At 36.9% G+C, this 12,597-nt stretch overlaps 1 protein-coding gene and 1 pseudogene across 8 annotated transcripts in view; one reads left to right on the top strand and one right to left on the bottom strand.

Moving 5' to 3' along the window:
- Positions 1 to 12,597, top strand: part of CTNNA3 (catenin alpha 3) — a 1,860,557-nt gene that overhangs the window by 1,374,395 nt on the left and 473,565 nt on the right. The window lies entirely within an intron of this gene.
- On the bottom strand, positions 7,129 to 8,258 carry LOC105604959 (S-methyl-5'-thioadenosine phosphorylase-like; annotated as a pseudogene).

The raw sequence follows: 12,597 nt of genomic DNA, 5'->3' as shown, positions 1-12,597 counted from the left end.
TATGCATTAGAATACAGTATTTATCTTTTCTTTCTGACTCACTTTACTCTGTATAATAGGTTCTAGATTCATTCACCTCATTAGAACTGGCTCAAATGTGTTCCTTTTATGGTTGAGTAATATTCCATTGTGTATATGTACTACTTCTTTATCCATTCATCTATTGATGGACATCTAGGTTGCTTCCATGTTCTAGCTATTGTAAATAGTGCTGCAATGAACAATGGGATACATGTGTCTTTTTTCAATTTTGGTTTCCTCAGGGTATATGCCTAGGAGTGGGATTGCTGGGTCATATGGTGGGTTTTATTCCTAGTTTTTAAAGAAATCTCCATACCATCTTCCACAGTGGCTATTACCAGTTTACATTCCCACCAACAATTCAAGAGCATTCCCTTTTCTCCTCAGCATTTATTGTTTGTAGACTTTTTGAGGATGGCCATTCTGACCGGTGTGAGGTGGTATCTCATTGTGGATTTTGTTTGTATTTCTCTAATAATGAGTGAGGCTGGGCATCTTTTCATGTGTTTCTTAACCATCTGTATGTCTTCTTTGGAAAAATGCCTGTTTTAGGTCTTTTTCCCACTCTTTTATTGCGTTGTTTGTTTTTCTAGTATTGAGTAGTATGAGCTGCTTTATATTTTGGAAATTGATCCTTTGTCATTTGTTTCATTTGCTATTATTTTCTCCCATCCTGAGAGTTGTCTTTTCATCTTGCTTATAGTTTCCTTTGCTGGGCAAAAGCTTTTAAGTTTAACCAGGTCCCACTTGTTTACTTTTGTTTTTATTTCCATTACTCTAGGAGGTGGGTCATAGATTGAGTCTTCTGCCTGTGTTGTCCTTTAAGTGTTTTATAGTTTCTGGCCTTACATTTAGGTATTTAATCCATTTTGAGTTTATCTTTGTGTGTGGTGATAGGAAGTGTTCTAATTTCATTCTTTTACATGTAGCTGTCAAGTTTTCCTAGCACTATTTATTGCAGAGGCTATCTTTGCCCCATTGTATATTCTTGCCTCCTTTGTCAAAAATAAGGTACCCATAGGTGCATGGATGTATTTTTGGGTTTTCTATCTTGTTCCATTGATCTATATTTCTGTTTTTGTGCCAGTACCATACTGGCTTGATGATTGTAGCTTTGTAGAATAATCTGAAGTCAGGAAGCTTGATTCCTCCAGCTCCATTCTTCTTTCTCAAGACTGCTGTCACTATTTAAGGTCTTTTGTGTTTCCATATGAATTGTGAATTTTTTTGTTCTAGTTCTGTGAAAAATGCCATTGGTAATTTGATAGGGATCACATTGAATCTATAGACTGTGTTTAGTAGTATAGTCATTTTGACAATATTGATTCTTCCAACCCAGGAAAATGGAGTGTATCTCCATCTGTTTATGTTATCCTTGATTTCTTTCATTAGTGTCTTATAATTTTCTGTGTACAGTTCATCTCCTTAGGTAAGTTTATTCCTAGATACTTAATTCTTTTTATTGCAATAATGAATGGGATTCATTCCTTAATTTCTCTTTCTGATTTTTCATTGTTTGTATATAGAAATGCAAATGATTTCTGTGTGTTGATTTTGCATCCTGCAACTTAGCTAAATTCACTGATTAGCTCTAGTAATTTTCTGATACTACCTTTAGGGTTTTCTATATACAGTATCATGTCATCTGCAAACAGTGGAAGCTTTACCTCTCATTTTCTGATCTAGATTACTTTTATTTCTTTTTCTTCTCTGATTGCTCTAGCTGAGACTTCCAGAACTAGATTGAATAATAGTGGTGAAAGTGGATACCCTTATCTTGTTCCTGAGCTTAGGGGGGATGCTTTCAGTTTTTCACCATTGAGATTAATGTTTGCTGTAGGCTTATCATATATTGCCTTTACTATGTTGAAGTAGGTTCTTTCTATGCCCCTTTTTTCAAGAGTTTTTATGATAAATGGGTGCTGAATTTTGTCAAAGGCTTTTTCTGCATCTATTGAGACAATCATATGGTTTTTAATCTTTCAATTTGTTAATATGGTGTATCACATTGATTGATTTGTGTATATTGAAGAATCCTTGCATTCCTGGAATAAACCCAGCTTGATCATGGTGTGTGAGCTTTTTGATGTGTTGCTGAATTCTGTTTGCCAATATTTTGTTGAGGATTTTTGCATCTATGTTTATCAGTGATATTGGCCTGTAGTTTTCTTTTTGTGTGTTGTCTTTTCTGGTTTTGGTATCAGGGTGATGGTGGTCTTATATAATGAGTTTGGAAGTGTTGCTTCCTCTGCAGTTTTCTGAAAGAGTTTTAGAAGGATAGGCATTAGCTCTTCTCTCAATGTTTGACAGAATTCTCCTGTGAAGCCATCTGCTCCTGGGCTTTTGTTTTTTGGGAGATTTTTGATGACAGCTTCAACTTCAGTGCTTGAAATTGAGTTGTTCATAATTTCTATTTCTTCCTGGTTCAGTATTGGAAGATTGAAATTTTCTGAGAATCTGTCCATTTCTTCCAGGTTATCCATTTTATTGCCATATAGTTGTTCATAATAGTCTCTTATAATCCTTTGTATTTTTGCATTGCCTGTTGTAACCTCTCCTTTTTCATTTCTAATTTTGTTGATTTGATTCTTCTCTCTTTTTTTCTTGATGAGTCTGGCTAAAGGTTTGTCAATTTTATCTCTTCTAAGAAACAGTTTTTAGTTTTATTAATCTTTACTATGGTTTCTTTCATTTTGTTTTCATTTATTTCTTCTCAGATCTTTATGATTTATTTCCTTCTACTAATTTTGGGTTGGTTTTGTTGTTGTTGTTGTTGTTGTTTTTCTTCTTTTCCAGTTGTTTTAGGTGTAAAATTAGGTTGTCTACTCGATGTTTTTCTTGTCTCTTTTGGCGGGATTGTATTGCTGTAAACTTCCCTCTGAGAACTGCTTTTGTTGCATCCCATAGGTTTCGAGTTGTTGTGTTTTCATGGTCATTTGTTTCTAGAAATTTTTTGATTTTTTCAGTAACCTGTTGGTTATTTAGAAATGTATTGTTTAATATCCATGTGTTTGTGTTTCTTACACTTTTTTTTCCCCCTTGGAATTGATATCTAGTCTCATAGCATTGTGGTTGGAGAAGATGCTTGATATGATTTCAATTTTCTTAAATTTACTGAGGTTTGATTTGTGACCCAAGATGTTGTCTATCTTGGAGAATGTTTCATGCGCACTCTGCATTTGGATGGAATGTCCTGAAGATATCAATGAGATCTATCACATCTAATATATCATTTAAGACTTGCATTTCCTCATTAATTTTATGTTTGAATGATCTGTCCATTGGTGTGAGTGGGATGTTAAAATCTCCTTCTATTATTGTGTTACTGTTGATTTCTCTTTTTATATCTGTGAGTGTTTGTCTTATGAACTGAGGTACACCTATGGTGGGTGAAAAGATATTTACAGTTCTGTCTTCCTCTTGGATTGATCTCTTGGTCATTATGTAGTATCCTTCCTTTTAATATTCTTTCTTTGTTTTTAGTCTTTGTTAGTGTGATTAGTATGTGTCTTGGCGTCTTTCTCCTTGGGTTTATCCTGTATGGACTCTGTACTTCTTGAACTTGATTCACTATTTCCTTTTCCATGTTCGGGAAAATTTCAACTATAATCTCTTCAAAAATTTTCTCTGAGACTATCCTCAGTTCTTGTCATTCTTTTCACTTTATTCTGCTCTTCAGAAGTTATTTCTACCATTTTATCTTCCACCTCACTGATTCATTTTTCTGCTTCAGGTGTTCTGCTATTGATTTCTTCTAGAGTATTTTTAATTTTAGTAATTATGTTGTTTGTGTCTGTATATTTTTTCTTTAATTCTTCTAGGTCTTTGTTAATTGATTCTTGCATTTTCTCCATTTTGCTTTCAAAGCTTTTGATCATCTTTACTATCATTATTTGAATCCTTTTTCAGGTAGTATGCCTCTTTCCTATTCATTTATTTGGACTTCTATGTTTCTAGTTTGTTCCTTCATTTGTGCAGTATTTCTATGCTTTTTCTTTTCTTTTCTTTTTTTCTTTTTAACTTACTGTGTTTGAGATCTCCTTTTCTCAAGCTTCAAGGAAAGTTGAATTCTTTCCTTGAAGAAGTTTGAATTTTTTCTTCCTTTTGGTTTCTGCCATCCTAAAGTTGGTCCAGTAGTTTGTGTGAGATTTGCATAGGGTATGATTTGTGCTGAGTTTTTGTTCATTTGTTTTTCCTCTGATGGGCAAGGCTGAGTGAGGTTATAATACTGTCTGCTGATGACTGAGTTTGTATTTTTGTTTTCTTTGTTGTTTAGATGAGGCGTCCTGCACAGGGTGCTCTTGGTGGTTGGGTGATGCTGGGTCTTGTATTCAAGTGCATTCTTTGTGTGAGTTCTCACTGTTTGATACTCCCTATGGTTAGTTCTCTGGTAGTCTAGGATCTTGGAGTCAGTGCTCCCACTCCAAAGAATCAGGGCTTAGTCTCTTAGCTTCATGCTCTCATTTCTCAGCCTTTGCGGTCTGCTTCATGATGCTGATATAGCTACCTTCACCAATGCTAACCACGCAGATTCCTCTCAGTCAATTCTTAATTCCTATCCTTAACCAATCCCCTTCTGCTCATCCAATCTCCATCCGTAAAAAAAAAGAAACAAAAAGAAAAGAAAGCTTTAAACCTCAAAAGAAAATAGAACTCTCCCTCTTCTTTTCCTTCTTTCCTACCTCTTATTTATCAATATCTATCTATACAGAGCCTATAAAACTGTCTGTAGCTTTTTGGCATATAAGTGCCTGAAGACAATACAATCCCCTCTGCTTTTTATGGCCAGAATATAAGGAATGATTAAGCTTCCTTTGCTTGCTTTTTCAGTCAAAGCTTCTTTGCTTTTTACACACTTTGAGTAGAGCATTAAGCTAACTGCTGGAAAGGAGAGCTTGATCCACGTCTTCCAGGTGTTCAGCTATGGTTGGGGAAATAGTAATAGCAGGACTACTTTAGGATATAATCAGGAATACATTCACAAACCAAGTTTAAGCCTTTAATTTTTCTTTTTACTCCTTTTTTCTCTTTTCAACTGCCTAAGCAAACAAAACCGGAAGTTTCCTGAAGAATTCTTCTGCAACCAAGTTTTACCTCCTGAGATTGACTTTCAGTTACCCTTTTCCCCTGTTACAGAAACTATCTATGGGTTGACTCATTGCCAGTTCCTCCTTCCTCCTCCCTGACTCTTTTTCTTTTCTCATCAACCTCTGCAATCCAGAGGGAAACAAAGTAAAACAAGTAGGATATTTTACTTTTGCTTGGTTGTTCCCCTTGCAGGATGAGGGGGCAGACTCTGACCTGCCTTCTGTCCTAATTTATGTGGGTAACTCTACTTTCATGTCCTTTTCTGCAAGGCAGAATAATGTGTCACACTACTTTATCCTTCAGGCAAAAGCTGTAACTCAATTCTCTGTGTATGAAAAAGACAAAAATGAGACAATAATATTTTATTTTTGTGCAAACCAATAGATGTTTGCTTCAACAGAGTGTACTGTGCAACCAACAGCCTAAGGAAGACTTACAAATATTGTATTTCAAAATATGCATTTGAACCTACAAATTTGTAATTGTACCCATTTTTGTGAGCCCTAAGACAGTCACTGGTTTTACAAAGAAAATGAGTCTTGTCTCATAGCAATCACAATTAGGAAACTACTACAAAATATATATCATGAGCCTTAAAATAAGATTATTTTCAATCATCAAAAATACTCTTTGAGGGATTTTTAATGTCATTGGCATATTTTCAGAATATATGATTGAGAGGCAGAAAGTAGGGTACAAATAAAGAGAAGGATATAAAGTAATTTTTGTTACTTAACTATAAGAGCTCAGGAATCATAGTTCCTGCATTCAAATCCCACACACTACTTCCTGCTATTCTGCCACTTTGGGCAAGTTACTTTTTATTTCTCAGTCACACTTTTTTTATCTGAAAAATTAGGGGAAATAAGAATACAAACCTCAGGAATTGTAATAGTGTGTATATATTGAATGGGATATAGCAGGATGCTTGGCACATAGTAAATTCTCCATAAACAATTATTGACATTGGAGTGGTCATGATCATGGAATCCTCAGGGAGATTTATTTATTTATTTTTTTAAGCTTCCATTTTTTTTATTAAAAAAAAAACTCATGTAAAATAATTCATCAAATCATAAATGTGTAGAAATAAAAAGTCAAATATCAGTTTTAAAAATATCTGACACACTATAATGTGTGTATATGGTCTCTTAAATAATTTAAGATTAGCTTCATATTAAACACTCAGCTTTTCTTACATTGTTGCAAACCCAAATATAGTTCTAACCATATAGTCATTAATGGTCTTTTTAACAATATAAAGATGGAATTCAAACAGAACTCCTCTTGGCAGTGCCATCTTAACTTCTGCTGCATTACCAAAAACAGTGGGTTTTCAAGAACTGGATCTTTCTAAGCCCATTTTTATTTCTAAAACTTCACTATTTGATTATATTCATTGTAGAAAAATGTGAAGAAATGGAAAAATAAAATTAAAAATTATCCAGTATCCCTCTTCCCAAATACAATAACAGAAGAGTGCATATATTTCTATTCTTTGTACATAACTATGTAGAATTTTAAAACAAAATTAGTACTGTAAAATGCTTATATATCCTCATTCCATATTTACAGCAACAATGTCTTTTGTACATTATGTGAAGCTATGATGTTCAGCTGGCTGCTTCACAATCTAAGAGCTTGACCATGATTTACCTTCATTTGTTAGATATTCAGATTGTTTTGAATATTTGCTATGATAACTATGTTATACATCCTTCTTTATTCATAATTATTTATATGTATCTGATAATTCCTTAAAGATAAATTCCTAGGAGTTTAACCAGCACAAAGAGTATTTTTTAAGCCTTTGATACATTTTACCAAACTGCCCTCCAAAAAGATTATACCAACTTATAGTCACACCAGTAAATAGTCAAAGAGCTTTTCTTCTTCAAATTCCTTGGCAGCATAGGAATATTACTGACTACCTTTATTGTTACAAATTTAATAGGGGAATGGTAAAAGGTGTCTTTTTTTTTTCTTTTCTGGAAGTGTAATTTGCTTTCCTTCAATTATTTGAAGCAGTCCAAGTCTTTGAGAAGGCATTTCTGATGAGTGCAATGTCTTATCACTTCTCCCTTGGGCAGCAAGGGGATGAAAGCTGCATATCTTTTCTATGTTTTCTCAAGCAGGAATTCCCAAAAAGGACTGGAATTTCAAAGTCTCCTGGTCTTCTGAGCAACCATGTTATTTTAATGTTTTGGTAACAAAACAGAAAACTGGGCCATTTTCTTCATGTTATGGAGGGTTTCTGACCATTCCATGGATCCTATCTGAGGTATGGTAGTGAGAAGTAAGCTTTTGGCTTTATTGGCATTTTCTTTCAGGGTCTTTAAGACCCGGTCCACTGAAACTGCTTCCTCATGCTCCTTCCAGCAATCATAATCTGTCGCCATGGCGATACTTGGCGTAGCAAATTCCCACCTCCTTAGCAAGAACCACCTCTGGAACTGTGGTCATGTTGATAACATCCGCCCCCCCAGGTTTGGAACATGATGCTTTCTTCCCGGGAGCTGAAACGAGGCCCCTCAATGGTGATCACTGTCCCTTTTGAGTGGCACCGGAGTCCTAGCTTCTTAGCAGTCTCTATGAGGACCTCTCTTGTTTTAGGGCAGAATGGCTTAGCCATTGGAATATGGCACACTCCTCTGGCACAGGAATGATTTCCATCATAGAAGGTCTGAAGCCTTCTGGTAGTCCTGTCAATGAACTGATCAATAATGTTGATATCGCCAGGCTGAATCTCTTCCTTCAAGGAACCGCAAGCTGTGGTCACGATGACATGTGTGCAACCCTCCTCCTTGAGAGCCCAGATGTTCGCCTGATAGTTGACTTTCGAAGGCATGATGGTGTGTTGCTTCCCATGCCTTGCAAGGAGGACGCAATCAACATTCTTTATCTTCCCCAAAACTAAGGCATCAGAAGGCTTGCCAAATGGAGTATCCACATATTTTTCGGTTCTTCCTTCTAAGATTTCTGGATCATCCAGGCCTGTTCCACCAATTATTCCAATCTTCACGGCAGCCGGAGTGGCACCTGAGGACATGTCTGGTGAGGAAGGAGCGGCGGCCACGCTCGGGATGGAGGCGGGGAACAGAGCGCGGTGCGGGACTGAGCAGGGAGGTCCTGGGGTCGGCGGTGGCTCCGCCTCCCTCAGGGAGATTTAATTTTCAGATGTGTGACTTGTAGAAAATCCATTGAATTCTGATATAAATAGCAGATGAGATTGTTGGAACTGTGTACAAAATCATAAACAATATATTTCTGTTTTCGTTTTATTTTCAGAGAAAATAGTCTTTACAAAGAATCCGGTATAGAATATTAATTCATGTTTACTTGGGAAATCACTAAAGAATGGCTGTTTACTGTCGAGTTAGCAGAGGATTGTTATCTAAAGACTATTTTATTTTCAATGAAAATTCTGAATCTTTTCCACTGAGTCTTGAAGAGCCCTTCTGTGGATAGACAGGCTTTGTTTTCTTCTAGAGTACACTAAGTAAAATCTCAAAAGGGGAACTGTGTAAATAGTGTAAAATTCAGTATACTCAAAGACCAAACAAATTCCTCCAACTTGTGTTTAATAAATAAAGCATCCAGTCACTAAAATCTCCTGAGTTGACATTGATTCTTTCCTTTATTGCCCTGAAATAGAGGGAAAATAAACATCTTCTGATTGATCCTTAAACAATTTCTCCATCACACTTTTTTTTTTTCCACCTCAGTAGTTCCTTTCCCATTTCCCATCCTCTTTCAACATGAGCAGGAATCTCTTCATATATTTTTTTTTTCCCTAGAATTGCTTTTGGAGTCATTTTCAATTCATTGATACAGAAACAGGAAATTTATCTCTTGCTCTCACCTAAATAAATTTGTTCAACACTCAATTCCTTGATGGGGAAGAGACGTCATGTCTAAGCTTCACCTTTTATTTGTGGGCAAAAGCTAGGCACTCTAATCAAAGTTTCTCTCTTTCTCAGAAAAAATTGAATGCTCCTATTATTTGCTTAAAAATAACAGCCAAAAGAGAACAAGCTCCCTACCATCTCTCTGCCCCAAATATTTTCCCCATGATTCTTCTCTCCATGTGCAGCCTTAAGTTCTTTCAGTGGAACAGCTACAAATGCTCACAACAGAGCCAATTAAGGCACTTTGAAGTATAGCACAAGAAAGGGTATATTGCAGTTACTCAGACATCACAGTCTCAAAAATACACCTGATTCATGTCTTCTAGCCAGAGCAATTTACACTAAAAAGAGTGTTATTCTATATACTGAATGTCACAATTCTATACCACCAGTGTCATATATTACCATAGTAGAGGAAATGTGACTTCCTGGGAGGTTGAAGAGTATCAGTAATTGTCTACTCAAGGCCTCTTCTTTTGGCCATTAGCAGTGTGGAAATAATTTCTATGGAAAGGTTACTTTTAGAGATTATTTTGATAATGCAATTTTTTAAAGATCACAACTATTGAAAAACAGAAGTTAGTATGAATATGGAATTTGTGAATGGCTCTGGAAAGAATACCCTGCCTATTATTTTCTGTCATGAGCCACTATCTGATGATTTATCTTTCTCTTCCTAGACATATTTATTACCTATTGCTAAGTAACAATATTAAAACATTGTCAGCTTAAGACAGTACAGTTTAGTACCTCACAGTTTTTGTGGGGCAGATATCCAGGCAAGACTTAACTGGATCCTTTGCTTAGAATATTATATTAAAATACAAATCAAGGTGTCAGACAGGGTTGTGGCCTCATCTCAGGCTTGACTAGGAAAAAATCCTCTTTAAAATTCATTAAGGCTATTGGTAGAATTCATTTCCTCATGGTTGTAGAACTGAGAGCTTCAATTTCTTGGCTATCTATCTACCAGAGGACACTCTCAGCTCCCAGAGACTTCCCACCATTCTCACTATGGAATTCTCCACAATAGGTGCTTATCTTCTCAAAGTCAGAAAGAAAAGGACACTCAGCAAGGCAAGTGCTATAATAATATTTAATATAATCTCATAATCATGTGTACATAATCACATAATCATGTGTACATAATCACATATGTTCCATCAATTCCCCCATTTTATTGGTTATAAGCAAGTAATAGTTCCTGCATAAACTCAAGGTAAGAGTATTATGGCGGATAACTTAAACCTCTGTTGGACATACCAGGGAAATACTTTATAACTTTTAATAAGATGCATACCTAAACTTGGTGAAACAAGTTGACAGGCCTAGAGTAGTTAATTCCTAGAGATTTTAATGGAGTAGAAAGCAATGTTGATTCTGAACTAGGTTCTTCTTTTGAAAACAGTTTTTATCTTCAATGTATAGGAATTTAGAATTAAGTTTGGGACTTTCCTGGTGGTCCAGTGGCTAAGAATCTGGGCTTCCAATTTAGGGGGCCTGTTCAGTTCCTGGTTAGGGAACTAGATCTCATATGCTGCAACTGAATATCGTGCATGTTGCAACTAAGACCCAGAGCAGTCAAAAAAATAAATAATCAGTTCAGTTCAGTCGCTAAGTCATGTCCGACTCTTTGCGACCCCATGAATCGCAGCACACCAGGCCTCCCTGTCCATCGCCAACTCCCAGAGTTCACTCAGATTCATGTCCATCAAGTCAGTGATGCCATCCAGCCATCTCATCCTCGGTGGTCCCCTTCTCCTCCTGCCCCCAATCCCTCCCAGCATCAGAGTCTTTTCCAATGAGTCAACACTTTGCATGAGGTGGCCAAAGTACTGGAGTTTCAGCTTTAGCATCATTCCTTCCAAAGAAATCCCAGGGTGATCCCCTTCAGAATGGACTGGTTGGATCTCCTTGCAGTCCAAGGGACTCTCAAGAATCTTCTCCAATACCACAGTTCAAAAGCATCAATTCTTCAGTGCTCAGCCTTCTTCACAGTCCAACTCTCACATCCATACATGACTACTGCAAAAAACCATGGCCTTGACTAGACGGACCTTAGTTGGCAAAGTAATGTCTCTGCTTTTGAATATGCTATCTAGGTTGGTCATAACATTTCTTCCAAGGAGTAAGAGTCTTTTAATTTCATGGCTGCAGTCACCATCTGCAGTGATTTTGGAGCCCCCCAAAATAAAGTCTGACACTGTTTCCACTGTTTCCCCATCTATTTCCCATGAAGTGATGGGACCAGATGCCATGATCTTAGTTTTCTGAATGTGGAGCTTTAAGCCAACTTTTTCACTCTCCACTTTCACTTTCATCAAGAGGCTTTTTAGTTCCTCTTTACTTTCTGCCATAAGGGTGGTGTCATCTGCATATCTGAGGTTATTGATATTTCTCCCGGCAGTCTTGATTTCAGCTTGTGTTTCTTCCAGTCCATCATTTTTCATGATGTACTCTGCATATAAGTTAAATCAGCAGGGTGACAATATACAGCCTTGACGTACTCCTTTTCCTATTTGGAACCAGTTTGTTGTTCCATGTCCAGTTCTAACTGTTGCTTCCTGACCTGCATACAGATTTCTCAAGAGGCAGGTCAGGTGGTCTGGTATTCCCATCTCTTTCAGAATTTTCCACAGTTTATTGTGATTCACACAGTCAAAGGCATTGTCATAGTCAATAAAACAGAAATAGATGTTTTTTCTGGAACTCTCTTGCTTTTTCCATGATCCAGTGGATGTTGGCAATTTGATCTCTGGTTCCTCTGCCTTTTCGAAAACCAGCTTGAACATCAGGAAGTTCACGGTTCACGTATTGCTGAAGCCTGGCTTGGAGAATTTTGAGCATTACTTTACTAGCATGTGAGATGAGTGCAATTGTGCAAGAGTTTGAGCATTCTTTGGCATTGCCTTTCTTTGGGATTGGAATGAAAACTGACCTTTTCCAGTCCTGTGGCCACTGCTGAATTTTCAAATTTGCTGGTATATTGAGTGCAACACTTTCACAGCATCATCTTTCAGGATTTGAAATAGCTCTACTGGAATTCCATCACCTCCACTAGCTTTGTGCATAGTGATGCTTTCTAAGGCCCATTTGACTTCACATTCCAGGATGTCTGGCTCTAGATGAGTGATCACACCATCGTGATTATCCGTGATTATCGTGAAGATCTTTTTTGTATAGTTCTTCTGTGTATTCTTGCCACCTCTTAATATCTTCTGCTTCTGTTAGGTCCATACCATTTCTGTCCTTTATCGAGCCCATCTTTGTATGAAATGTTCCCTTGGTATCTCTAATTTTCTTGAAGAGATCTCTAGTCTTTCCCATTCTGTTGTTTTCCTCTATTTCTTTGCACTGATCGCTGAAGAAGGCTTTCTTATCTCTTCTTGCTCTTCTTTGGAACTCTGCATTCAGATGCTTATATCTTTCCTTTTCTCCTTTGCTTTTCACCTCTCTTCTTTTCACAGCTATTTGTAAGGCCTCCCCAGACAGCCATTTTGCTTTTTTGCATTTCTTTTCCATGGGGATGGTCTTGATCCCTGTCTCCTGTACAATGTCACGAACCTCATTCCATAGTTCA

This window comes from Ovis aries, chromosome 25, assembly GCF_016772045.2.
Source record: "Ovis aries strain OAR_USU_Benz2616 breed Rambouillet chromosome 25, ARS-UI_Ramb_v3.0, whole genome shotgun sequence".
Taxonomy (NCBI): domain Eukaryota; kingdom Metazoa; phylum Chordata; class Mammalia; order Artiodactyla; family Bovidae; genus Ovis; species Ovis aries.
The sequence above is the reverse complement of the archived record's forward strand: the minus strand, read 5'-3'. Positions and strand labels throughout refer to the sequence as shown.